The 26,350-nt window shown below is 43.5% G+C and overlaps 1 protein-coding gene across 2 annotated transcripts in view; it reads right to left on the minus strand.

Moving 5' to 3' along the window:
• The window catches only part of OTUD7A (OTU deubiquitinase 7A), a 400,216-nt gene that overhangs the window by 193,621 nt on the left and 180,245 nt on the right, over positions 1 to 26,350 (minus strand). For both annotated transcript variants that reach the window (XM_054532489.2, XM_054532488.2), the window contains exon 2: positions 7,697 to 7,819. The gene's annotated coding sequence lies outside the window, so the exon portion shown is untranslated. The remainder of the gene's footprint in view (positions 1 to 7,696; positions 7,820 to 26,350) is intronic.

Consider the following 26,350-nt stretch of genomic DNA (forward strand, 5'->3'; position numbering starts at 1 on the left):
CTATTAACCATTGTTGACCTACCTTCATGGTGCTTGACACAGAGCAGAGCCTCACTCAAGGCTAGTTTACTTCCCCCTTTTCAGTTCCTTTTACTCCTTCACTGCTCCATTCCTACACTCAGCTGCCATTAACTGGGCCATTGCTCTGTGTTATGTGCTAGGGATACAACCTAAAATTAGGCAGGGTCTCTACCTTCTAAGAGTATTTGGGCTGCTGGCCTAAAAAACAAATTAATGAGGCAGTTATATCACATGATGCTTAGAGCTATGAGAGACAAGATGGTGTCAGGCACAAGGGAAGGGCACCCATGCTAGACTGGAGTGGAGGAGAGAGTGAGAGAGGCTCTGAGGAAGTGACATCTCATCTGAAAACCACAGAGGACTGGGGATTTTGCAAAGTAGAGGGCTGAGATCCATGTAATTGGGGAAGGGGTATGGACAGTGGTGCAAAGCCAGGAAAAGAGGGAACAGGGTCCATGTAGACCTGGAGAACAACAGAGCCAGGACACAGTCAAAAATTCTAACTAAGGAATTCACAAAATTCAGACAAGAGAGACCAAAATTGACCTAAATAAATAGAGAGATGTATTGTTTTTATGGATTGTAAGATATACCACAGTTAAGATGTCAAGTATAGTCACACTGATCTATAAATTCAGTGCAATCCCAGTCAACATTCCAGCAGGTTTCTTTGCAGGCACAGACAAGCTGATTCTAAATTTATATAGAAAGATAAAGAAACTAGATTAGCCAAAACAACATTGAAAAAGAAAAAAGTTAGAGGACTCACACACTTGATTTTAAGATGCATTATAAGCCTCCTGTGGCCAAGACAGTATAGTATTGGGATAGTAAAGGATAGACACGTTTATTACTAAAACAAAAGACAACTGATTTTTGACAAAGGCACAAAGACAATCCAATGGAGAAAAGATAGACTTTTCTAAAAAATGATGCTGGAGCAAATGGACTTCTGTAAAGTAAACTCAATCTACATCTTACACCATATATAAAAATTAACTCTGAATGGATCATAGACTAGGTGTGCCTGTATGATTAGGTGTCCATGTGTGAGCATGTGCATGCATGTGCTGTGTGTGTGCATGTCCATGTGAGCGTGCATGTGTTTAATAGTGTGTACGTGTGTTTGTGACTTCTGTGTGCATGTTTATGTTGAGTATGTGTGAATATATGTGCAAGTTTACATGCGCGCGTGTGTGTGAACGTATGTGCACATTTGCATAACTGTGTGTGACTGTGCGTGTTAAAAAGGGACACAGGGAAGGGTGTTTAAGGGACATTTGGATAGAAATTCCAGTGGGCTGGTTGCTTATACTTGGAAGTTTCCAGACCACTTAGAGTAAGTAGAACCAAGAGAGTCGATGGCGGTGGCTCTTTCCATTAAGAAAAAAGAATTTAGATTTCACAAATACAGGAGAATTTCAGCTCTTGGGCTTTCTCATCGGCCCATATTAGTGGACTACTTACACATGTCAGTGACTGGTAAAATTCAGTGTTTTATTTTAGTGTCTATATTTTCAAATAGAATAAACAACTTTGCCCAAATAAAAAAATAAACATAAAGGAAATAAATATCTGTCATCATGTATGGCTTTGAACTTTTAAAATAGATAACAGTGAGATAGGTGGATTATGAAGAACCCACCCAGCTTTCTATAACACCCTGTCAACTTTATGACCTAATAGATTAATCTACTAATTGTTTTCTTCTTTAGTTTCTTGGGTTTTCATTTTTAGTCACTAGAAACACTTATATAAATACAAATCTATGCAGGAATTCCAAAAATTCCTGGGGACAATTTATGTCTAGTCCCTGGTTCTCACTGCCTCAGTTTTGAAATGAGGATAGCAGTTTCTATTTTAATATGGTTGTAGTGGTGATTACATAGCATAGTGCCTGGTGCGCAGCAAGTACCAAAAAAAGGATAGGTACCCCAGAAATATATACATCTACTATACACCCACAGAAACAAAAAAAATTAAAAAGATAGGTGTGATTATGATTATTGTTGTCATTATGTATTTATCTGCAACATATTCTTAGATTAATAACCTTGGAAACCTAATAAAACTGTCTGGAGTTCTATTCCTTCAGAAGATTTGCTTTTGGTACTTTTTATATCAAAATAACAGATAATTTTTAAAAGGTTGGTTCTGAATTGAAACTGATGACTATGAAGTCCAAGTTTATAGGATCAGCTGTTTGAGTCAGAAAGAAACTGCATTCTTAAGCAGAAAATTTATTTGTCTACACTCCCCTGAGGAAAGAATGGTAAAGCCAATTTCATTCAAACACTAAGCATTGGCTCAAGACCAAATAAGAAGCATTGCAGCCGTGGATGATGTAGCCACAGTAAGTTCGAAGCAATTGATTTCAACAAAGAAAACTATTTTGCTACCGGCCAAGGATGGGGTATCTTTCTGAACTGCACATTGTCCCCACAAATAAGGTGCCTCTAGTTAAGCCTCCCTAATCAATGGCCAAGGATGCAAATTACAGTTGCAGAGAAGTGGAACTCAAATGGAGTGGGAATAAAGAAAGGAAGATTAATAAATAATAGGAAAGGGAGAGTAGAGAAGCAGGAGAAAGGAGATGGGAGAAGCTGGGAAAGATGAAACACAGCTCTGCTGAGAAGCATATATCCAAGAACAATCAACACTATAAATTTCATGGATGCTGCATCAGTTACCTGTTGCTGTGAAACAACGACTCCCAAATTTAGGGACTTAACACATATTCATAATCTCACCATTTCTGTGGGGCAGGAGTCAGAGTGCACCTTAGCTCAAGGTCTCTCACAAGGCTGCAACCAAAATGTGAGTTGAGGCTGCAGTCTCGTCTGAAGGCTCAAATGAGGAAGCATTCTCTTCCGAGCTCACTCATGTGATGACTCACAGAACTGTTTCTGAGGGTTGTTGAACTAAGAAGCTCAGTTCTTTGCCACGTGGGCCTTTCCATAGGTGAGATCACAACATCAGAGTTGCTTCATCAGAGCAACCACGTGAGAAGAGTCAGAGAGCCTGAGCAAGACAGAAGTCACAGTGTTTGTATCCTGGTCTCGGAAGTGACATCTGTCACTTCTGCTGTATTTTGTTTATTAACAGCAAGTCACCATGTCCAGCCCACACCCAAGGGCAGGGGACAACACAAAGATGTGATGTCAGGAGGCAGGAATGGTTGGGAGCTGTGTCAGAAGCTGCTTCCCACACATGGCCTTGCAGTATCTACACCGGAGCTCAAGTGCATTGTGCAGGCCAAAAAGCGGCACCTTCACCTGGTGCTACGTGATCACTCACAACTTGTCAATCACCATATTTTAGCTGATTGTTATGGAAACGTTGATTCCAAACTTGAAAAAGGGAAACATGATGATTTCTGAAATCTGTGATATTCTGCTAGAATGCAAATAAGTCTGACTGATCCCATTCTGAAGCTCTTGAGCAGTGTGACGAATATTTATCTAATCATTCACAATTGGTTAAAATAAAGAGGTTTATAGCCCTGTGAGATTAGCCTGCAGAATTGATAGCTTATGACTTTTACTGCCTAGTAAACAAGTTAACTCCAAATTTGGCATTTTTTTCATTGCTTTGTAGAGGTTTGCCTTAACTTAGCATCTTATTTCCGCATTTCTTTCCCAACTGACCTTAAAAATCCCAGTTACTGGCTGGGTGCGATGGCTCACGCCTGTAATCACAGCACTTTGGGAGACTGAGGTGGCTGGATCATGAGGTCAGGAGATCAAGACTATCCTGGCTAACATGGTGAAACCCTGTCTCTACTGAAAAAAAAAAAAAAAAAAAATTAGCCGAGCGTGGTGGTGGGTGCCTGTAGTCCCAGCTACTCGGGAGGCTGAGGCAGGAGAATGGCATGAACCCGAGAGGTGGAGCTTGCAGTGAGCCAAGATCGCGCCACTGCACTCCAGCCTGGGCAACAGAGTGAGACTCCGTCTCAAAAAAAAAATTCCCAGTTACCAAATGCTTATGGAGCCAGATCATTTGTCTTTTTGCTGGTTCCCTTATTAATGAGTTAAATAAAGCTTTGGAACATGGTAACAGATGACTTTGCCCGAGAATTGAGCTTTTGCATGCTCTAGGAGTAAACCAGAACCAAAATGTACATAGGGAATTCAGCAAAGTGCTGAATAGACACTGGGTTCCTGGCCTTCTCTTGACTGGCTGACCCACCTTCACACACTTATGGGGCACAATGTCTGTGTGGATAGCAAGCCCCCAGGGGATTTAAGAACTGCCCTGAGGGTGTGTCTTCAAGCCTTTTGTGAATTTATACTTATGCCATCTCACGGGGAACTGTGTCTCTTTCCATGGCTCAGCACCAGGGCTTTGAAGAGTAAGCCCCGAAACCAAGTTCTGGGTATGAGGGTTTCCTGGCTGGTGATGCTGTTGAACCCACACTGGGGAACACATACTTCCGGGCTGCTGCTGTGCAGGAGAAGGGAACAGGAAGAGGGAGATGCAGGGAGAGGCCTGGCCCAGGGCGGTGGAGGAGGAGGGGTCCTTTTCCCCTGAGTGTGGCCGAGCACCTGCCAGCCTCCTGGGAGTGGGCCTCTCTGCAGGGGCTTTGCCTTGGCTTCCAGCCACCTCCATTTGGTCCTCCAGCACACAGACCATGAGCATGGAGCTCACTCAAGACTAGAGAGCTCAGGTTTCGAAGTGGACAGACATTCTGCAGGATGTGCTTTGGAAAACTGAAAAAAAGCAGCCCTGATATTTCCATCCACACACTCAAGTGAAACTCAGTGATTTCCTTGGTGTTGATGCAGAACCAGAGGTTTGCTTTTACCTGCACTTCACTCCTCCCATAACCTTTGGGTTTGCTCCAGGGAAAGCAGAAAAGCCACAGTCCCATCTCCAAGGAGCAGATCCAGAGGACGAGGAGACAAGCAAGGATTCCTGGCATGTAAACAGCTGGTAAGAAGGAAAAAGGAGATGTGGAAAGGCTTCAGGGAAGCCTGGGGCTGGAGCCCACCAGAAGAGTCCTCCGGTCCTGGCAAACCCCAGGCTGGCTGGGTTGATATCGCCCCAGAAAGCAGGGGAACCCCACAGGGCCATCCCTTCAAGCTCAGCCCGACAAGAAGCCGACAGAAAGCATGTCATCTGGATGCAGGACACAGAGCGGTCTTCTCTGTGAGCACCAGCTCTCATCTGCTTTTAAGAGTTGTGGGGAAGAAAATGAGGCAAGTAACCTTTTCAGAGGAAGTATTTTTAAGATATTAACATGTTTTCCAACAGCAATTTTTTTGAAGACTCAGTCTAATTCATATTCGTGTGTAGCTTCTAAAATAACCTATATTTTCACAAACTGTTTTCTTGGTAAAATTTTCAAAACATTCTCAAGGAAGATGCATTCTGTGGCAATGGGAGGCCAATAAAACTAAAAGGACTTGATTTAAATAGAAAAAAAACCACACACATCATCTTCAAATAAAAGCCCAATTGGTTACTGCTGACTGAAAGGCAAACCTGACAACAGACCAGGGAGGTTCAGGCCTAGCGAGGGGAGGCAGTTAAGGCTGTCCGAGAGCAGGAGGAGGAAGCTGACGGGGGAGTGCACATTGGGACAGTGTTCGCTGATGAATACTTCCTGCCATAGTGGTTTCATTCCCTATGCAACCTTTTAACTGCAGGGACACAGAGCGTGGGGCCTCTGCTCTGTCACTCAGATTTATTAGCATTTTTGCTAAAGGTCTTATAAGAGATCTCAGGAATAAAAGCAGCATCCGGTGGCTCTTGCCCATGTTTCCTGTGTCTGATAATAACTAACAGCTACTGCTTAGCAAGGCCAGCCACAGGCTGTACCCTCTCCCATATGCCTCCTGCGATGGTCACTCCCAGTCTCCTAATTGTAATTATAAGGACACTGAAGGTTTGTGAGGAGAAATGTTTGCTCGCAGTCACCAGGCTGTTGTATGACAGAGACAAGACGCATACCCAGATGCCTATATGAATGGTCTAACTTCAGAGTCCTCCTCTTGACCACCTCAATATATGCTCCCTTGTGTGATGACCCCACAACCACAGAAAATGTGAAACATGAAGGACTATGTAGCAAAGAAAGTCTGAGGTCCCAATAAACTAATGGGTTAAAAATCATAATACAACCATCAAGGGATGCTAAGATCACTGGATGAAAATCAGCCAGGGAAGAGAATGTTCACAGGGCTTCAAAGTTTGCCCCATTGCTTACTAGTAAAAGACAAAGAATGTAAAATGTCACTTTATAGGCTGGACGCGGTGGCTCACACCTGTAATCGCAGCACTTTGGGAGGCCAAGGCGGGTGGATCACCTGAGGTCAAGAGATCGAGACCATCCTAGCCAACATGGTGAAATCCCATCTCTACTAAAAATACAAAACTTAGCTGGGCGTGGTGGCAGGCGCCTGTAGTCTCAGCTACTCGGGAGGCTGAGACAGGAGAATTGCTTGAATCCGGTAGATTGAGGTTGCAGTGAGACGAGATTGTGCCACTGCACTCCAGCCTGGCGATACAGCGAGACTCCATCTCAAAAAAAAAAAAAAAAAAAGTAAATTTATAAAGAGAACTCTTGTAGAAATGACCTTAGCCCAGTGAACAAACTTATCACCATAAGCCACGGTGTGCCCACTGATGTGCTGGAAAGAGAAATGGAGGAAAGTCTATCTTAATCTAAGTATGAGGAAATAATCAGACAGGTCCAGATTGTGTAGCACTCCATAAAACAAGTGGCTCAGACTCTTCAAAGATGTCAACATTACCAAAGAGAAAAATGAAAGCAAGCCTTTAGTTCAGATAAAAAGAGACATAACTGAATTCAGTGAGTGATACTTAATTGAACACTAGACAGGGGAAAACAGCTATGATGAATATTTGGGGGACAATCAGGGGTATCTGGATAGGGACAACATATTTGGATAATATCACTTTATCAATATTATATTTCACAGTGGTAATGGTGCTATACTTTTGTAGAAGGTAGCTGTGTACTTAGGAGATGATGCCAGAGTGTGTCATGATGTCAGCAACTTACTTTCAAATGATTCAGACAAAAAGAATCAAACACACACAAACACATATTTACCATCTGTGTGTGTCTGTTTGTGTATAAACAATTGGTAAATCTGGGTGAAGAATTATGGGTGTTCACCTTTCTATTCCTTCAAGTTTGCTGTAGAATTAAAGCTTATAAAATAAAAAGTAGGCAAGAAGGTATATAAAAATTTTGGTTCCAAGAGTCATAAAGCAAAAGAATGGCTATGCTCTCAGTCAGATTAAAATTGTATTTTTGGATAAGGAGTAAGAGGAAACAGTAAAAGTAAAAATAACTAGTGTGTTAAGATAATGGCACTATTTTTCTTTTGCTTATAATGTTTAAAAAATCAATAATGGTTGCAACAGATGACAAATTTTGCACTGGTATAAATCAAGTCACTTGTCAATCACTACAGTTGTTTTTTTTTTTTCCTTTTAAAGAATAATGCCTATTATTCCAATCTCAAATTCTAATGCAGTAGGAAATACATTTCATGACCCTTTCTCAATGAACCTTACACTTTATCTGGGCTTTAGATCTGATTTCCAGGGAGTCCACAGAACCACTACCAGCTCTATTGTCAGAGGCGGTGACTGCACTTGCCCCTTTGGCCTGCCACTAAGACCCCACGAACACAGGACTTACTTTTCAGACGCCTGATTCTGGAGGTGTGTGGCAGTCAGGCATGCAGGCCAACACGGCGCCGTCCCTGCTGGAAATGGCCCATTGTTGCCCCAGTGGAAGGTGAGACCACAGCGCCTGAGAACTCTGGAAAAGACAATGAGAATAAAAGAGAACGTTCACACTTTATGGGAAGTGAGAATTAACAATTTCAATTTTAGGATTAATTTTTTGTATTTTAAAAATTAAATATTAATGTTTCAAATTTTAAAATGATTTTAAATATTTAACATGCATTTGAAATTGGCTGGTGAATCCCACACCCCTGAATCCCACTCCCAACACACGATCCCACCCTTTAATTTTTAAATGAATGTCCCATCAGGAGACAGATGAGGATCAATGGGAAAAGCCTCATCTGTGTGGACTTAACAGACGTGAGGGTGGGCTCAGAGCCCCTAGAAGCTGATGTGCCAGGGGAGGGGACTGTGCTTCTCACCGGGGCTCAAACACTGAACTCTGACTTCTGAGATTCTGGGAGAGAGGTTCTGGGGGTGTGATCTGCAGGGAACCTCGAAGTGATGGGGCCGTTCATATTCCACACAGTGAAACCAGGTGCACCCCATCTCGACTGGGCATCCCCTAGGTCAGCAGATGTCTGTATATTTTTACCTTTTTAGGCCATTTATTTTATCTAATAACTTATACATAAAATTTAATTTTTACTCAGTCAAATAACATATACAACCTCTAATTTCCACATAGGATAAGGTCCCTAGTTCAATCTAATTCCCATCTCTTCCTCTGCTACCTGCTATATTTTGTTGAAATCATTTAAAATTTTGATTTCAAATTGCTTTTGATTTTTGTGTTCTACTTTCTTAGGAATCATAATTCTTAACCACTGCTTTAAGCTTCAGTTCTATATTATTACTTGTAACAAAACTGTGTTTTGGTGTTTGCTAATTGATCATGAATAATTTGCATATCTCTCATTGGTCCTTTATTAATTTTTAATTTTACTAGAAGGCTTGAATAGTACTTTCAAAATGATTTTGTAGGCAATAAATTTTCTGACTTCTAATGCAAAACAACAGAATCAATAGCCAAGACAATCTTGAAAAAGAAGAATAAAGCTGGAAGTCTCACACGTCTTGATTTCAAAACATACTATGAATCTATGGTAATCAAAGCATGTGGTGTGGGCATAAAGACAGATTTATAGTCCACACAAGGTAGACCAGAAATAAATCCTCAAATATATGGTTAAATCGTTTTCCGCAAGGGTGCCACACATGGCCTCGCATAAATGGCCAAAGGTTTTCCACAAGACCATTCCATGTGGAAAGGACAATCTTTTCAATAAATGGTGCTGGGAAAACTGCATATCCACATGCAAAATAATGAAGTTAGACTCCTACCTAACATTGTATGTGAAAATTAACAAAAAATGGATCAAAGACCTAAATGTAAGAGCTAAACCTATAAAACTCATACAGGAAAATACTGAGGAAAAGCTTTGTGAAACTGGATTTGACAATTATTTCTTGGGTATGACACCACCAAAAGAACAGGCAACAAAAGGAAAAATAGATAAAATGGACTTCATCAAAATTAAAAACTTTTGTGTACCAAAGGACACTATCAACAAAGTGAAAAGGCAATAGAATGACAACAACAATTCTGGCAACAGAATGACAGAAAATATTTGCAAATCATGTATCTGATAAGGGATTAATATTCATAACATGTACACAACCCCTGTAACTCAACAAGAAGAACCTGAAAAAACGGAAAGATATCCCATGCTTATGGATTAGAAGAATTAATATTGTTAAAATGTCTGTATTAACCAAAGTGATTTACAGATTCAATGCAATTCCCGTCAAAATACCAATGACATTCTTCACAGAAATAGAAAAAAGCCTGAAATTCATATGAAACCACAAAAGACCTTGAATAGCTAAAGTGATCCTGAGCAAAAAGAACAAAGCTAAAGGCATCATGGTTGTGTTTTCAAATGATACTACCCATCTATAGTAACCAAAAGAGCATGGTACTGGCATAGAAACAGACACATCAACCAATGGAACAGAACAGAGAACCCACAAATAAATCCACACACTTACAGCCAACTCAGTTTCAACAAAGGTGGCAAGAACACACACCGGGGAAAATACAATCTCTTTAATAAATGGTGCTGAGAAAACCAAATATCCATATGCAGAAGAATGAAACTAGATCCTCATCTCATCATATACAGAAATCAACTCTAAAATGGATTAAAGGCTTAAATGTAAGACCTAAAATTATGGAACTACCAGAAGAAAACACTGGGGAAACACTTCAGGACATTGGTTTGGGCAAAGATTTTTGCATAAGACCTCAAAAAGGCAACAATAGAAAAATGGGTTTATATCAAGCTAAAAAGATTCTGCACAGGAAGCGAAACAACTAAGTGAAGAGACAACCTAGAGAAAGGGAGAAAATATCTGCAAACTTCCATCTGACAAGGGATTAATAACCAGATTATATAAGGAGCTCAAACAACTCAATAGCAAAAAACAAATAATCTGATTAGAAAATCGGCAAATGACCTGAATAGATGTTTCCCAAAAGAAGACATACAAACAGCCAACAGGCATATGAAAAAATGCTCAATATCACTAATCACCAGGGAAATGCAAATTAAAACCACAATGAGATACCATCTCACTCTAGTTAGAATTGGCTATTATAAAAAAGACAAAAAATAACAGATGCTGGTAAGGATGTGGAGAAAGGGAATGTAAATTAGTACCACCATTATGGAAAACAGTATGGAGGTTCCTCAAGAAACTAAAAATGGAACGACCACATATCCAGGAATCCCACTGCTGAGTATATATTAAAAGGAAAGGAAATCAGTATATTGAAGAAATAGCTGCACTCCCATGTTTATTGCAGCACTGTCTGCAATAGCTGAAATGTAGAATCAACCTAAGTGTCCATCAATGGATGAATGGATAAAGAAAGTGTGGAATATATAGAACAGAATATTACTCAACCATAAAAATAATGGAATCCTGTCATTTGCAGCATCATGGATAGAACTGGATGTCATTATGTTAAGTGAAATAAGCAAGGCATAGAAAGACAAATATCGCATGTTCTTACTCAAATATGGGAGCAAAAAAAGTGGGTCTCAAAGAGGTGGAGAGTAGAATAGTGTTTACCAGGGGCTGGGAAGGGAAGTGGGGAGGAAGAGAAGTTGACTAATGGGTACCAACATGCAGTTAGATAGAAGAAATACATTCTTGTATTTGATAACATAGTAGGAAAATTATAGTTAACAATAAACTACTTCCTGGGTCCCTTTCTTCATTCACATTTTTTCCCTCAGGAATTTTCAAAATTCCTGTTCTCTCCTGGCTCCACTCAAGACCCAGCTCAAATGCCATGTTTGTCACGAAGCTCACCTAAGAACAGCCTTTGACCCAGGGGTCCTGTTTCCCATGCTGGACTTGGTCCCCTGCCCACCTCTGGGGTGTTCACTCCACGGATGTGCAGTCCCCTGGCTGAAAGAATGAAGGATGCCCACCCCCCACCACTAACAACCCTCACATACTTGCACTGGGACAGACACTTTTCCTGGCTTTATCTCTTGGTGGATGGCTTTATCTCTCAGTCTTCCTAAAAGCTTCAAGAGAAGAGTGAGTTTCTAGGAAATGGGCTTTAATTCACACAGTGATCACTCGGTCTGTCTCTCAGGAAGGTGCAGGAGAGACGCTCAGGCCAGGTGTTCATCTCTGCCTCAGGCCTGCTGGTAAGCGGTTTTGTTTATGGTTCCCTAATGGAATAAAAACTTACAGCATGTCCTGGCCAAATTTTCAGGAAATTTAAATTCAGGAGAAGTCTGTAATAACTTCTGGAAATAAAGAGGAGAGTCTCTTTTTTTTGTACTGTAAGATACTGTAAGTCCAAAATATGTCCGTAATGAATTATGTAAAGATCTGGAAGGCTGAAGTGCTTCTCGAAATGCCAATACCTCTAGAGGGAAATGCAAGAAAATAGCCATTGGGTAAAATAAGTTCGGATCCACAATAAAACAAAAGCGAGGGGTAAGGCTATCAGCTAAACTAAGGGTGGGATGAATGCTTCCTGCACATTTTAATCCTGGGGAGAACAGTGGTTTCTAAAACAAAACAGGCATTTTAGACCTGTATTCTGGCTCTGAAATGCAGAATGTGGCTGGATTGGATGTGGTGATGCCAGGCAGACACACCCTTCTCAAAGCCCCCAGTGCTGACAGCGGGCCCAGGGAGTGTGCTAACGCTGTGGACACACCGCGTGTCTGGGGCGCTCCAGGTGAGAGCAGAGACCCAGGTCTGTAAGGTGCATGTGAAAGCCCAAAGAGGCTGTTCTAGCTGAATCCTCCTCTCCATCCGGCCCCTTGGTGTCACTGAAGGCCAGCACACACGGGAAACCCATCAGCCGGGCCTGCCCAGGTCTGGGATCAGTACCAGCCATGTCCCCTACTTGCCTATGGTCTAAAAAGTCACCACGGCTGCTTTGTCCCTGCATCACCACGGGACTTGGGCTGTTTCAAAGGTCGTGGTGAAGATGAAAAGGGACCTCTGAAGATGCTCCAGGGACCCAAAGGACTCACTGCTCTAAGCTGACACTATTGTAAAAATACAAGGCACTGAGAGGGGCTCAAGATGAAGGCAGGACTACAGGACCAGAGATGCTTCCAGGACTGACTGCTGGGAAACAGCAGGTACAAAATGAGCAGCAGCTACCCAGCAGGGTGCCAAGTGACCTTAGTGACCCCGGAGTGGCGCTCAGAAGCCAGGACACTGCCCTCACAGAGCCAGTGGAGGGGCCCACGCAGCGCAGGTGTGTGAAGGGTCAACAGGCACTGGCATGTTCTCTGGCATCCCATGGCTGGGGGCCTCCTCCCTCAGGCTACCTGGATCCTGGGCTCTCACCACTCTCCTTGTCCCCCAGTCCTACCTAGGTTTTGCTGTCTTCTTTCATTCAGTTCTCCCTCACCCTGTCATAACACCCCTCCACCCTTCACAAGCCCAGATCCCCTCAACCCCCCTTCCCCCAGGAAACCTTTGCTCATCATTCAACCAAAAAACTTTTTGTAACACCAGTTTACTTTATTATTATCTACTCTCAGCAAGTTTCAAGAATTTTTAAGGATACATCGTTACAATAGTTACCATGTTATAATAGTCCCCATATATCCCTTCAACTTATTTATCCTGCCTAAATGAAATTTGTATCTTTTGACCAACATCTCAACCCACCCCACCTCCCCCAGCACCTGGCCAACACCATTCTGCTCTCTGCTTCTATGAGTTCACCTTTTTCGGATTCCACACATAAGTGAGATCATGCAGTATTTGTCTTTCCGTGCCTGGCTTATTTCACTTAACATGATGCCCTCCAGGTTCATTCTTGCCATACGTGACAGGATTTCATTCTTTTTATCACTGAATATTATCCATTGTATTTATACCACGTTTTACATTTTCTTTTTTTTGTTTTTTTTGAGACAGAGTCTTGCTCTGTCGCCCAGGCTGGAGTGCAGTGGCGCGATCTTGGCTCACTGCAAGCTCCGCCTCCTGGGTTCAAGCCATTCTCCTGCCTCAGCCTCCTGAGTAGCTGGGACTATAGGCACCCACTACCACGCCTGGCTAATTTTTTGTATTTTTAGTAGAGACGGGGTTTCACTGTGTTAGCCAGGATGGTCTCAATCCCCTGACCTCGTGATCCGCCCACCTCAGCCTCCCAAAGTGCTCGGGTTACAGGCGTGAGCCACCGCCCTGGCCACGTTTTACATTTTCTTTATCCATTCATCTTTGGATGAGCACAGGGTGGTTCCATGTCTTGGCTATTGTGGATAGTGCTGCAGTGAACATAGGAGTGCAGGTAACTCTTTGACGTACTGATTTCATTTCCTTTGACTATATACCAGCAGTGGGATTGCTGGATTACATGGTAGTTCTAGTTTTATTTTACTGAGGAGCTGCCACACTTTTTCCGTAATGGCTGCACTAATTTACATACCCACCGACACTGTACTAGTGTTCTCTTTTCTCCACACTTTCACCAACACGTATCTCTTCTCTTGTGGGTAACAGTCATCCAAACAGATATGAAGTGATTGACATTTCACTGTAGTCAGCTAGCAAAACTTTAGTTTATTATTTATTTGCATAAAATCCAGATCCTGCACAAACCAGCAACATTTTAATGAGCACTTACTATGCTAGGAGTTGTAGGCCACGAGGCAGAAATAAAGTTGAGTGGTTTTGCTGTCAAGAGCCCTGTAATCTGAAACAGGAGACAGACCTGGAGACTGACACCTGCAGCTCAGTCCGCTCCCTGGTGAACGCCTGAGATGCAGAGCAGCCCCAGTCCAAGAGAAGTCACGGCTTGTCTTGTCATTTTCCTCCGGGGACAGGGAACTCTTCAGAGAGAAGGAGATACTTGGCTTGGACCTTAAACTCTAAATAAGAGTTCCCAGAAGGGTAAGGAGGGCAGAGGCCTCTGGTGTTTGCTGAGGGCCTATTCTGTGCCAGGCCTTCACTAGGCAGGCACTGCTAACTTCTCTCAGGTAAATTCTCTCACACACACCTGAGGAAGAGGGGCTCAGGCACACACAGGCCTGTCCTTCTACTGCCCCACGGAGAATTCTCCACGGAGAACCTCCAGTGCAGACATGGGTTGGGGGTGGGTGGCCTGCACATGAAGGAGTCCCCTGTGCAGGTGGCTGGGGAAGGATTTGATGTAGCTGTGGGTGTGAGTGACAGGGCACAGGGTTCAGGGGGGCACAAGGGGCTGGCGGTGGACAGGCAGAATGGGCTGTCTGTGCAGCACCATTACAGAGAACTCCTCTCCACAGAGGGGCAGCCGCTGGCATGCTGAGGCCAGCAAGGGCTCAGGCCAGAAGCGCATTTTGAGCGTGCCTGCTGGCAGCATGCTGGGGACTGCCAGTCTGGCAAGTCACAGACAGCACCTAAATCTGCTGAAGGGAGAGGGTCTCTGCAGCTCTCCTGCAGTTCCCTCTGCTCTGAAATCTTGGCGCCTTCCCTGCACTAGGGCAGAATCTGGGCCCATCGCCTTCTCGCCATCTAGATGATGCCTGTGTGCCTCTGCACCTGGGCCCCGTGTCCTCCATGGACTGTGCCTGCTCCACTTCCTCTCACACCTGCCTGCATCCCTCACCAACATATTACACATATTTCACTCCATCCCAGTGTGGGAGCTGGCCCTTCAGCTCCAGAGAGACCTCAAAGGGCCTGTGTCCCAGTGCTCAGAGGCACACGTCCTGGTGAGAGGTCAGACCCAATGGCTGCTGATCCACCACCCAGATGACTCAGAGGGACTCAGAGGCAGTAAGAGGAGTTCCCATGAGTAGCAGCCTCTGTCGCCCAGATGGGGGTGGGCGCCCACTTGGAGGGCCTGGGGCCAGGTGTCTGCAGCCTTTCAGAGCAAATGCAGCCCGGAGAGGAAAACAGGGAAGGAATGGGGAGTCCCAGCATCTTGTTACTCAGCAAAAGCTGCCTTTGTGCCCAGGCATCAAGGTCAGGGAGAGGAGACTGCTGCTCCGTCGCCTGTCCTGGGTGTGGGGTGGCCTCTGCTAACTTCTTCCCTGGGGGAACTATAACTCTAAAATGTGTTCAAGTTTCCCAAGAGAAAGAGGGTGCTGGCTGCTCACCTCTGCCTCCTGACCTCACTGTTAACCCAACTTCTCAGAACCAAGATAAATCATCCCTTTTTTAGCTTCTACTTGCTTTCAATTGCCTAAGCACAACCAACATTGCATTTGACCTGCACGCCAATCCCAGGGCCCAGTGACATGTCCAGGTGACCTGGGATTTCTCGAGTGGACTCTTCCCCTCCACCTGCCTCCTTCCCTAGGCCGCCCCTCCTCACCCTCAGGTTTAATGCTGCTAACTCCTTAGAAAGGCCTTCCTTGGCTGCCCTTTATGAATGATGTTTCTCAACCTTTGCTGTCACTCACTCACCCACATTACTTTCTGTGGCGTTAGCAATCACCCTGTCAATCTGTTTACTCGCATGCTGTCTGCTGAATCTTGCTAGGCTGCTATCCCATTCAGGTTGTGACCAGGGTCCTCCTGAAGCCCGGCCTCCAGGGGGCCACAAAGATCCAGCGTCTGTGGTTTTAGGCTCAGGAGCCACAGAAGACAAGGGTTTCAGAAGAATGAGACTTAGAGCTACTTGGGGTTCAGGAGGTGAAATTGAAAAGATTCTTCTACCTGACCTTGAAGCGGAAGAGGACATTTCTGAGTGTCTCCTTGCACCAGGCATGCACCATATTCTCTACGATTATATTCTCACAACAACCCCGTGCTGCAAGGGCTAGCTAGCATGCACACCTACTTAAAGACCACCTCTCCTGAGCCCAGAGGAGTCAGACAACCTGCCCAGGGTCACACAACCAGTCACCTGCAACCTGAACAGCAAAGCCAATGTGCTGTGTTAGCATTATGCCACTTCTCGAAATGTGCTGAGATGTGAACAATGCTTTATCCCAGCTTGAATACACTGGTGACCTTATCTCCACAGCTCCTGAAGCCCCAGAGGCATCTCCGCCATCTAAAAAGTCATTCCCTGATAATTGAGCCCATGGTCCTGCTACTGCTCCTCATCAGGCAGCTTCACTGACTCCCACCAGGACAGCAGCCAAGCATTGTTCCTTCCTCCAACTACACACATTCTTTCCTAACCCTTCCCTCCCCACCAAGGATATTTTCTATTTCAAAATCATTAAAATTATGCTAGTGACAATTCCATCTTTTATTAAATATAATTTTTTTTTCAAACTAGGAATGGAAACAGTCCCTTATTCTCTGGTTATTGGTTCAAATTTTCACATCAAAGCTAAGCAGCTGAAACACATTTTACTCTAATACCCTGGCATTTATCCAACTTGGTCCCTTTCATTTATGTTCCTTCCCTGGTATCATGACCTGTTGATACCTCTGCAAAGAGACCAGCAAGAGGGGCCCCAGAGAGTCATCCCTCCACCCCAGCTCTTCTGCTTCCAGTTGACCCAACCCATGTGGCACTGACAAGCCTGAACAGTGGTTCTCAAAGTGGAGCCCCTGGCCCACAACATCAGCATTGTTGGAGACTTGTTAAAAATGCAAGTTCTCAGGCTCCACCTAGACCTGCTGAATTGGAAGTGGGGGCAATGCCCAGCAAGCTGTGTTTGCACCAGCCCTCTGGGGTGGAGAACCACTGATCTAAAGGCTACCGAGGTCTGGGCCCCAGCCTCTGCTAATAGCTTCATCTTCTCTCTTTCTTCTTAGGCAGTCTCAGGAGCACATTTGTTCTCATTTCTCAGGAGAGCCACCTTTCACAGTTATCTCTTTGCTGCCCTCACACCTGCAAGCTCCTCCTGTCTAATCCTTTCTACTCCCAGCTTGTTTCAAACACACCTGGGGGGCCTCTTGTTGTGAAGGTATCTGCCCTCCTGTCCCACAGAATCAGTTCCTGCCTCCCTTCTCCTGGTGGTGTTGCTTTGGCAGTGTACTTATTCTTTTTGAGCATCACATTGCCCTTTTTAAAAATAAGAGTAATGGTACCTATTTAACAGGATGGTGATAAGGACTTACTGAGATAACATTCGTAGAGTGATGTGCTAGGAGGGTTAATTCCAGCAGGTCTGAAATTGGCCTGAGCTGCTTTGCTGAAGTACGAGACATTCTGCATCAAACTATGAAAGGCAGTGATTAATACTTTTTTTTTTTTTTTTTGAGACAGAGTCTCGCTTTGCCACCCAGGCTGGAGTGCAGTGGTGCGATCTCAGCTCACTGCAAGCTCCACCTCCTGAGTTCACGCCATTCTCCTGCCTCAGCCTCCCGAGTAGCTGGGACTACAGGCGTCCGCCACCATGCCTGGCTAATTTTTTATAGTTTTAGTAAAGACGGGGTTTCACCATGTTAGCCAGGATAGTCTCGATCTCCTGACCTCGTGATCCGCCTGCCTCGGCCTCCCAAAGTGCTGGGATTACAGGCGTTAGCCATCGCGCCCGGCCAATACTGTTGGTTTTACCCGTGGGTCCGAGGTGAGTTTCAGGGTAGGTTCTGCCTGTTTGTCCTCATTGTTTATGGATGACTGTGAGACTGATGTTTTGCACATGTTTGGGGAGGGGGCTCTGATGTTAGAGCTGCTCATGTAGCAATAATGCGCTTATGTGACCAGAAGGCTGCAAAAAGCCCCACTGAGACTCCACTGGGCTGCTTGGATCTTGGGTGTTCCTTCCTTGCATGGGTACGTGGTTCCGAGAGAGAAAGCACATCTGGCTCAGGCCTGCAGAGGGAAGACTACTGGAGGCAGCCCGTATCGGCCTCCGTGTGTCCACACTGCTCGTTGTGAGGCAGCCTTTGGATGCAAGGCAGATCCTTGCCTTCATGCTTGTTGCTCTATCACATCCTTTCTTGTCAATAAACCACAGACTTGTGAGCATTGTTCTTCTGGGCCCTGTGAGTCTTCTTCAGCAATCGAATCTGTCTGACTGTGCTGTTAGTGGAAGTGACGTTACAGGTATGTTTCCCTCTGCATCATTAACAAAGAAAATTCCCCGCTGAACCGCTCACAATAATTGCTGTCCACTTCTTTCTTCATCACTTACTGCATTCTCTGCACTCTCCTATCCCCTGCCTACATCTGGATTCCATCCCTACCACCTGACTGAAACCACAGCCACAGAAGTCACCCCCTGCTAATGACGGAATCACTGACCTTCTAGCTCTTAGTTAACACAGTGGTCATGCTGCCATTGTGAACTGTTCCTTATACATGGCACCATCGTCCTTCATCTCCCAACGACTTCAGTTTGTCTCACTGATTCCTTTTCCAACAAACTATGGGTATTCTCCCAACCTTGTGCTTGGCTTGGCTCTTTCTGTTGGATAACTGATTTATACTCACTAAATATTCATAACACCTGTGTTCAGGTGACTCCCAAGTGGCCCTCTCTAGTCTTGTTCTCTTTTCCACCCTTTGCCCTGCTCTCTGATGGGATGTGCACTTATACGTCTCACAGGTACCTCAGATTTCTTAGAACCAAACCTGCCTTCCTTGCAAAACTTACCTGTTCTTCAAGTCAGTCAAGACTGAAAAATTGAATTCTCCCTTGACTTCGCCCTCTCCATCTCAATGAGTTCTGAACTTCAGATCTCTTTCTGTGTGAATCAGTCTTTCTCTTTTCCTCTATCTCTTTCTCTGTATCTCTCACTCCTCACCTCTTCTTCCCAATTCGGGCAATCATAAAATCATGATACTCATAGAGAATGGCCTTTTTCTGTTTTCCTTGTCCCTTGTATGGATGCCACCATCACAGGCCACCTGATGTCATTCAGTGGTGTAAGAATATGTCTTGAGGATTTTCTTGAGCCCCCAAACCTTTCTCACTCAAAGGTGTGATGAGAAAAAGATACCTGCATCATAGTCTCAAAGTATCTCCTGCAAGATATTTACTAATGACAAATGGAAAAATGGTAACTTTGCACTAGAGAAACCTGACAGATAGCACCTTAGTCAAGGGACCAAGGTCAACATGCCAGTATAAGACATATCAATAGCATGTGCACCAGCAGATAAACAAGCAGAGCACATCAGCCATCTCCTTCGCCATAGTGCACAGCCTCACCTTGATCTAGTTGTGAGAAAATATCAGACAAACCCAAATGGAAAGTCATTCTACCAAATAACTGACCAGTTCTCTTCAAAAGTATAAGGGTAATGACAAGAAAAGACTGAGGAACTGTCGCAGATTAAAAGTGACTAATGAGACATGATAACCAAATGCAGTGTAGGACCTAGATTGGATTCTAGAACAGAAAGAGGACATTAGTGAGAAAAGTAGTGAAATTTTTGTAATGATGTTGGTAGAATAGTTAACACGGTTGTGTCGATGTTAATTTTCTGGTTTTGATAATAGTACTGTGGTTTCGTAAAGTGTTAACATTTGGGAAAACTGGGTGAAAGGTAAATGGGAACTCTAAACTTTTTACAATTTTTTCCTAACTTAAAAAATTATTATTTAAAATAAAAAGTTTTAAAAAGATGACATAAATGATCAATATCTGGAATGAAAAAGGAATATTGGCCCTGCAGGCATCAAAAGGATAATAAGGTAATATTATGAACAATTCTACATATATAAATTTAGCAACTTAGATGAAATGGACCAATTCCTTGAGAAGCCCAAACTACCTTAATTAATCTAATATGAAAGCAGTCATTTGGATAGTCGTACAACCATGGAAAATTAAATTCAGAATTTAAAAGCCTCCCCCAAAGAAATGTCCAGGCCTAGATGGTTTCACTGGAGAATTCTACCAAACATTTAAATATGAATTAACACCAGTTCTACTGTCTCTTCCAGAAAACAGAAGAAATGAAAACACTTTCCAACACTTCTGTGAAGCCACAATTACTCTGATACCAAAACCAGACAAACCCAGTGTAAACAAATAAAACTATAGACCAATATCCCTCATGAATATAGATGCAAAAATCTTTAACAAAATATTACTGATGGGATTCATCAATATTGAAAAGTAATTATATACCATTATCAAGTGGGGCTTATTTTAGAAATTAAGTCTGGTTTGATCTTCAAAAATCAGTCAATGTAATCCACCATATTAACAGACTAAAAAGAAAAATCACATGATCACATCAGTTGATGAAGAAAAAAAATTCATAAAATTCAACATCCCCTTCATGAAATAAGAATACTTTCAACTTCACAAAGAGCATTCACAAAAAACCTACAGCTAACATCATATTTAATGGTGAAAGAATGGTTTTCCCCTAAGATTGGGAACAGGCAAGGATGTCTGCTCTCATCACTCTTATTCAGCATAGTGCTGGATATTCCTGCCAGTGCAATCAGGTAAGAGAAGGAAATGAATGGCATGTATATTAGAAGAAAAGGAGTAAAGCTTATTTGCAGATGACAAGATGTCTAATGCAGAAAACCTCAAGGACTCTGAAAACTTTTAGAACTAAGAAGTAACTACGGCAAGGTCACATGACACAAGGTCAACATAAAAATCAGTTGTATCTCTCTGTAATATCAATGAACATGCGGACACTAACATTAAAAATATAATTCTATTTATAATCATTCAATAAAAATAGTTATAAATCTAACAAAATATGCATAGGACTTGTATGCTGAACACCATAAAACATTAAAGATATCAAAATCTACTAATTAAATAAATGTAGAAACACACTGTGTCCACAGATTGAAAAACTCAATACCCTAATGATGCCAATACTCCTCAAATTGATATATAAATTGACAGCCAATTCCTGTCAAAATTCAGCAAGATTTTTAATAGATATAGACAAAGTTATTGTAATATTTATATGGAGAGGTGGAAGAATTAGAATAGTTAAAATAATTTTGAAAAAGAAGGATAAAGTGGGAAGAATCAATCTAGTCAATTTTAAGGTTTACCATATGACTACAGTAATGAAGACTCTGCAGTACTGGAGAAGGAATAGAAATATAGATTGATGGAACAGAACAGAGAATCCAGAACTGATTTTTGACAGAGGTGAAAAAGCAACTTGACAGAGGAAAGATGGTCTTGGCAACAAATGATGCTGGAACAAGGGACAGGCATAGGCAGAAAAAACAAGAAAAAAAAAAAAAGAAAGAAAGAGACTTGACCTAAGTCTCATACCTTGTATATAGTAAAAATTAACTCAAAATGGATCACAAACTTGAATGTAAAATATAAGACTACAAAACTTTTTGAAAATAAACATACGAGAAAATCTTAGGGATTTAGGGTTAGGAAAGAAGTCACTACTAGACTTGATACCAAAAGCATGATCCATAAAAGTAAAAATTGATAAATCTGAAATTTTTGTTCTGTGAAAGTGAGTAAAAAGACCAGCTACTGACTGGGAGAAAATATTTGCAAACCACATATCTGACAAAGGACTACTATCTAGAATATATAAAGAATTCTCAAAACTCAACAGTTAAATCCATTAGAAAATGGGCAAAAAACCACAGAGAGACATTTCACTGAAGAGAAGGTATATATGACAAATAAGCACATAAAAATGTTCAACAACCTTAGCCATCAAGGAAATGCAAATTAAAACACAATGAGTTATCATTACACATCTATCAGAACAGCAAAAATAAAAAACAGTGACAACACCAATAGTTGACAAGGACGCAGAGAAACGGATCACTCACATGCTGTTTGTGGGAACGAAAATGACACAGCCACTCTGGAAAGCAGTTTCTCCTAAAACTAAACATAAAACTACCATGCAACCCAGCAACTGGATTCCTGAGCACTTATCCTAGAGAAATGGAGTCTTAGTTCACCCAAACACCTGTATAGGGATGTTCATAGCAGCTTTCTTCATAATAGCCTGGAACTAGAAATGATCCAGAACCCTCAAGGGGTGAATGACTAAACAAACTGTGGAATGCCCATACCATGAAATACTACTCAGTAAGGAAAAGGAATGAACTCTTGATAACCACAACAACTTGGATGAATATCCAGGGAATTATTCCAAATAAAAAAATCCCCAAATTACATATTACATGATTCCATTGATATAACATTCTTAAAATACGAAATTGCAGAAATTGAGACAGACTAATGGTTGCCAGAGGTTAAGAATGAGGTCGAGGGAAGCAGCCAAGATGGCCGAATAGGAACAGCTCCGGTCTACAGCTCCCAGCATGAGCGACGCAGAAGACGGGTGATTTCTGCATTTCCATCTGAGGTACCGAGTTCATCTCACTAGGGAGTGCCAGACAGTGGGCACAGGATAGTGGGTGCAGTGCACCGTGTACGAGCCGAAGCAGGGCGAGGCATTGCCTTGCTCGGGAAGCGCAAGGGGTCAGGGAGTTCCCTTTCCTAGTCAAAGAAAGGGGTGACAGACGGCACCTAGAAAATCGGGTCACTCCCACCCGAATACTGCGCTTTTCTGACGGGCTTAAAAAACAGCACACCAGGAGATTCTATCCCACACCTGGCTCGGAGGGTCCTACGCCCATGGAGTCTCGCTGATTGCTAGCACAGCAGTCTGAGATCAAACTGCAAGGTGGCAGCGAGGCTGGGGGAGGGGCGCCCGCCATTGCCCAGGCTTGCTTAGGTAAATAAAGCAGTCAGGAAGCTCGAACTGGGTGGAGCCCTCCACAGCTCAAGGAGGCCTGCCTGCCTCTGTAGGCTCCACCTCTGGGGGCAGGGCACAGACAAACAAAAAGACAGCAGTAACCTCTGCAGACTTAAATGTCCCTGTCTGACAGCTTTGAAGAGAGCAGTGGTTCTCCCAGCACACAGTTGGAGATCTGAGAACGGGCAGACTGCCTCCTCAAGTGGGTCCCTGACCCCTGACCCCCGAGCAGCCTAACTGGGAGGCACCCCCCAGTAGGGGCAGACTGACACCTCACACGGCCGGGTACTCCTCTGAGACAAAATTTCCAGAGGAAAAATCAGACAGCAGCATTTGTGGTTCACGAAAATCCACTATTCTGCAGCCACCGCTGCTGTTACCCAGGCAAACAGGGTTTGGAGTGGACCTCTAGCAAACTCCAACAGACCTGCAGCTGAGGGTCCTGTCTGTTAGAAGGAAAACTAACAAACAGAAAGGACGTCCACACCAAAACCCCATCTGTACATCACCATCATCAAAGGCCAAAGGTAGATAAAACCACAAAGATGGGGAAAAAACAGAGCAGAAAAACTGGAAACTCTAAAAAGCAGAGCGCCTCTCCTCCTCCAAAGGAATGCAGTTCCTCACCAGCAATGGAACAAAGCTGGATGGAGAATGACTTTGATAAGCTGAGAGAAGAAGGCTTCAGACGATCAAACTACTCCGAGCTACAGAAGGAAATTCAAACCAAAGGCAAAGAAGTTGAAAACTGTGAAAAAAATTTAGACGAATGTATAACTAGAATAACCAATACAGAGAAGTGCTTAAAGGAGCTGATGGAGCTGAAAGCCAAGGCTCGAGAACTACGTGAAGAATGCAGAAGCCTCAGGAGCCCATGCGATCAACTGGAAGAAAGGGTATCAGTGATGGAAGATGCAATGAATGAAATGAAGAGAGAAGGGAAGTTTAAAGAAAAAAGAATAAAAAGAAACGAACAAAGCCTCCAAGAAATATAGGACTATGTGAAAAGATCAAATCTACGTCTGATTGGTGTACCTGAAAGTGACGGGGAGAATGGAACCAAGTTGGAAAACACTCTGCAGGATATTATTCAGGAGAACTTCCCCAATCTAGCAAGGCAGGCCAACATTGAGATTCAGGAAATACAGAGAACGCCACAAAGATACTCCTCGAGAAGAGCAACTCCAAGACACATAATTGTCAGATTCACCAAAGTAGAAATGAAGGAAAAAATGTTAAGGGCAGCCAGAGAGAAAGGTCAGGTTACCCTCAAAGGGAAGCCCATCAGACTAACAGCGGATCTCTCGGCAGAAACTCTACAAGCCAGAAGAGAGTGGGGGCCAATATTCAACATTCTTAAAGAAAAGAATTTTCAACCCAGAATTTCATATCCAGCCAAACTAAGCTTCATAAGTGAAGGAGAAATAAAATACTTTACAGACAAGCAAATGCTGAGAGATTTTGTCACCACCAGGCCTGCCCTAAAAGAGCTCCTGAAGGAAGCACTAAACATGGAAAGGAACAACCAGTACTAGCCACTGCAAAATCATGCCAAATTGTAAAGACCATCGAGGCTAGGAAGAAACTGCATCAACTAACGAGCAAAATAACCAGCTAACATCAAAATGACAGGATCAAATTCACACATAACAATATTAACCTTAAATGTAAATGGACTAAATGCTCCAATTAAAAGACACAGACTGGCAAATTGGATAAAGAGTCAAGACCCATCAGTGTGCTGTATTCAGGAAACCCATCTCACGTGCAGAGACATACATAGGCTCAAAATAAAAGGATGGAGGAAGATCTACCAAGCAAATGGAAAGCAAAAAAAGGCAGGGGTTGCAATCCTAGTCTCTGATAAAATAGACTTTAAACCAACAAAGATCAAAAGAGACAAAGAAGGTCATTACATAATGGTAAACGGATCAATTCAACAAGAAGAGCTAACTATCCTAAATATATATGCACCCAATACAGGAGCACCCAGATTCATAAAGCAAGTCCTTAGTGACCGACAAAGAGACTTAGACTCCCACACAATAATAATGGGAGACTTTCACACCCCACTGTCAGCATTAGACAGATCAACGAGACAGACAGTTAACAAGGATACCCAGGAATTGAACTCAGCTCTGCACCAAGCAGACCTAATAGACATCTACAGAACTCTCCACCCTAAATCAACAGAATATACATTTTTTTCAGAACCGCACCACACCTATTCCAAAATTGACCACATACTTGGAAGTAAAGCTCTCCTCAGCAAATGTAAAAGAACAAAAATGATAACAAACTGTCTCTCAGACCACAGTGCAATCAAACTAGAACTCAGAATTAACAAACTCACTCAAAACCGCTCAACTACAACTACTGGGTACATAACGAAATAAAGGCAGAAATAAAGATGTTCTTTGAAACCAACGAGAACCAAGACACAACATACCCAGAATCTCTGGGACACATTCAAAGCAGTGTGTAGAGGGAAATTTATAGCACTAAATGCCCACAAAAGAAAGCAGGAAAGATCCAACATTGACACCCTAACATCACAATTAGAAGAACTAGGAAAGCAAGAGAAAACACATTCAAAAGCTAGCAGAAGGCAAGAAATAACTAAAATCAGAGCAGAACTGAAGGAAATAGAGACACAAAAAACCCTTAAAAAAATTAATGAGGGGGAGGAGCCAAGATGGCCGAATAGGAACAGCTCCCGTCTACAGCTCCCAGCGTCAGCGATGCAGAAGACGGGTGATTTCTGCATTTCCATCTGAGGTACCGAGTTCATCTCACTAGGGAGGGCCAGACAGTGGGCGCAGGTCAGTGGGTGCGCGCACCGTGCGCGAGCCAAAGAAGGGCGAGGCATTGCCTCACTCGGGAAGCGCAAGGGGTCAGGGAGTTCCCTTTCCTAGTCAAAGAAAGGGGTGACAGACGGCACCTAGAAAATCGGGTCACTCCCACCCGAATACTGCGCTTTTCCGACGGGCTTAAAAAACAGCGCACCAGGAAGTTATATCCCGCACCCGGCTCAGAGGGTCCTATGCCCACGGAGTCTCGCTGATTGCTAGCACAGCAGTCTGAGATCAAACTGCAAGGCGGGAGCTAGGCTGGGGGAGGGGCGCCCGCCATTGCCCAGGCTTGCTTAGGTAAACAAAGCAGCCCAGAAGCTCAGACTGGGTGGAGCCCCCCACAGCTCAAGGAGGCTGCCTGCTTCTGTAGGCTCCACCTCTGGGGGCAGGGCACAGACAAACAAAAAGACAGCAGTAACCTCTGCAGACTTAAATGTCCCTGTCTGACAGCTTTGAAGAGAGCAGTGGTTCTCCCAGCACGCAGCTGGAGATCTGAGAACGGGCAGACTGCCTCCTCAAGTGGGTCCCTGACCCCTGACCCCCGAGCAGCCTAACTGGGAGGCACCCCCCAGCAGGGGCAGACTGACACCTCACACGGCCTGGTACTCCAACAGACCTGCAGCTGAGGGTC

This window comes from Pongo abelii, chromosome 16 (genome assembly GCF_028885655.2).
Source record: "Pongo abelii isolate AG06213 chromosome 16, NHGRI_mPonAbe1-v2.0_pri, whole genome shotgun sequence".
Lineage (NCBI taxonomy): Eukaryota > Metazoa > Chordata > Mammalia > Primates > Hominidae > Pongo > Pongo abelii.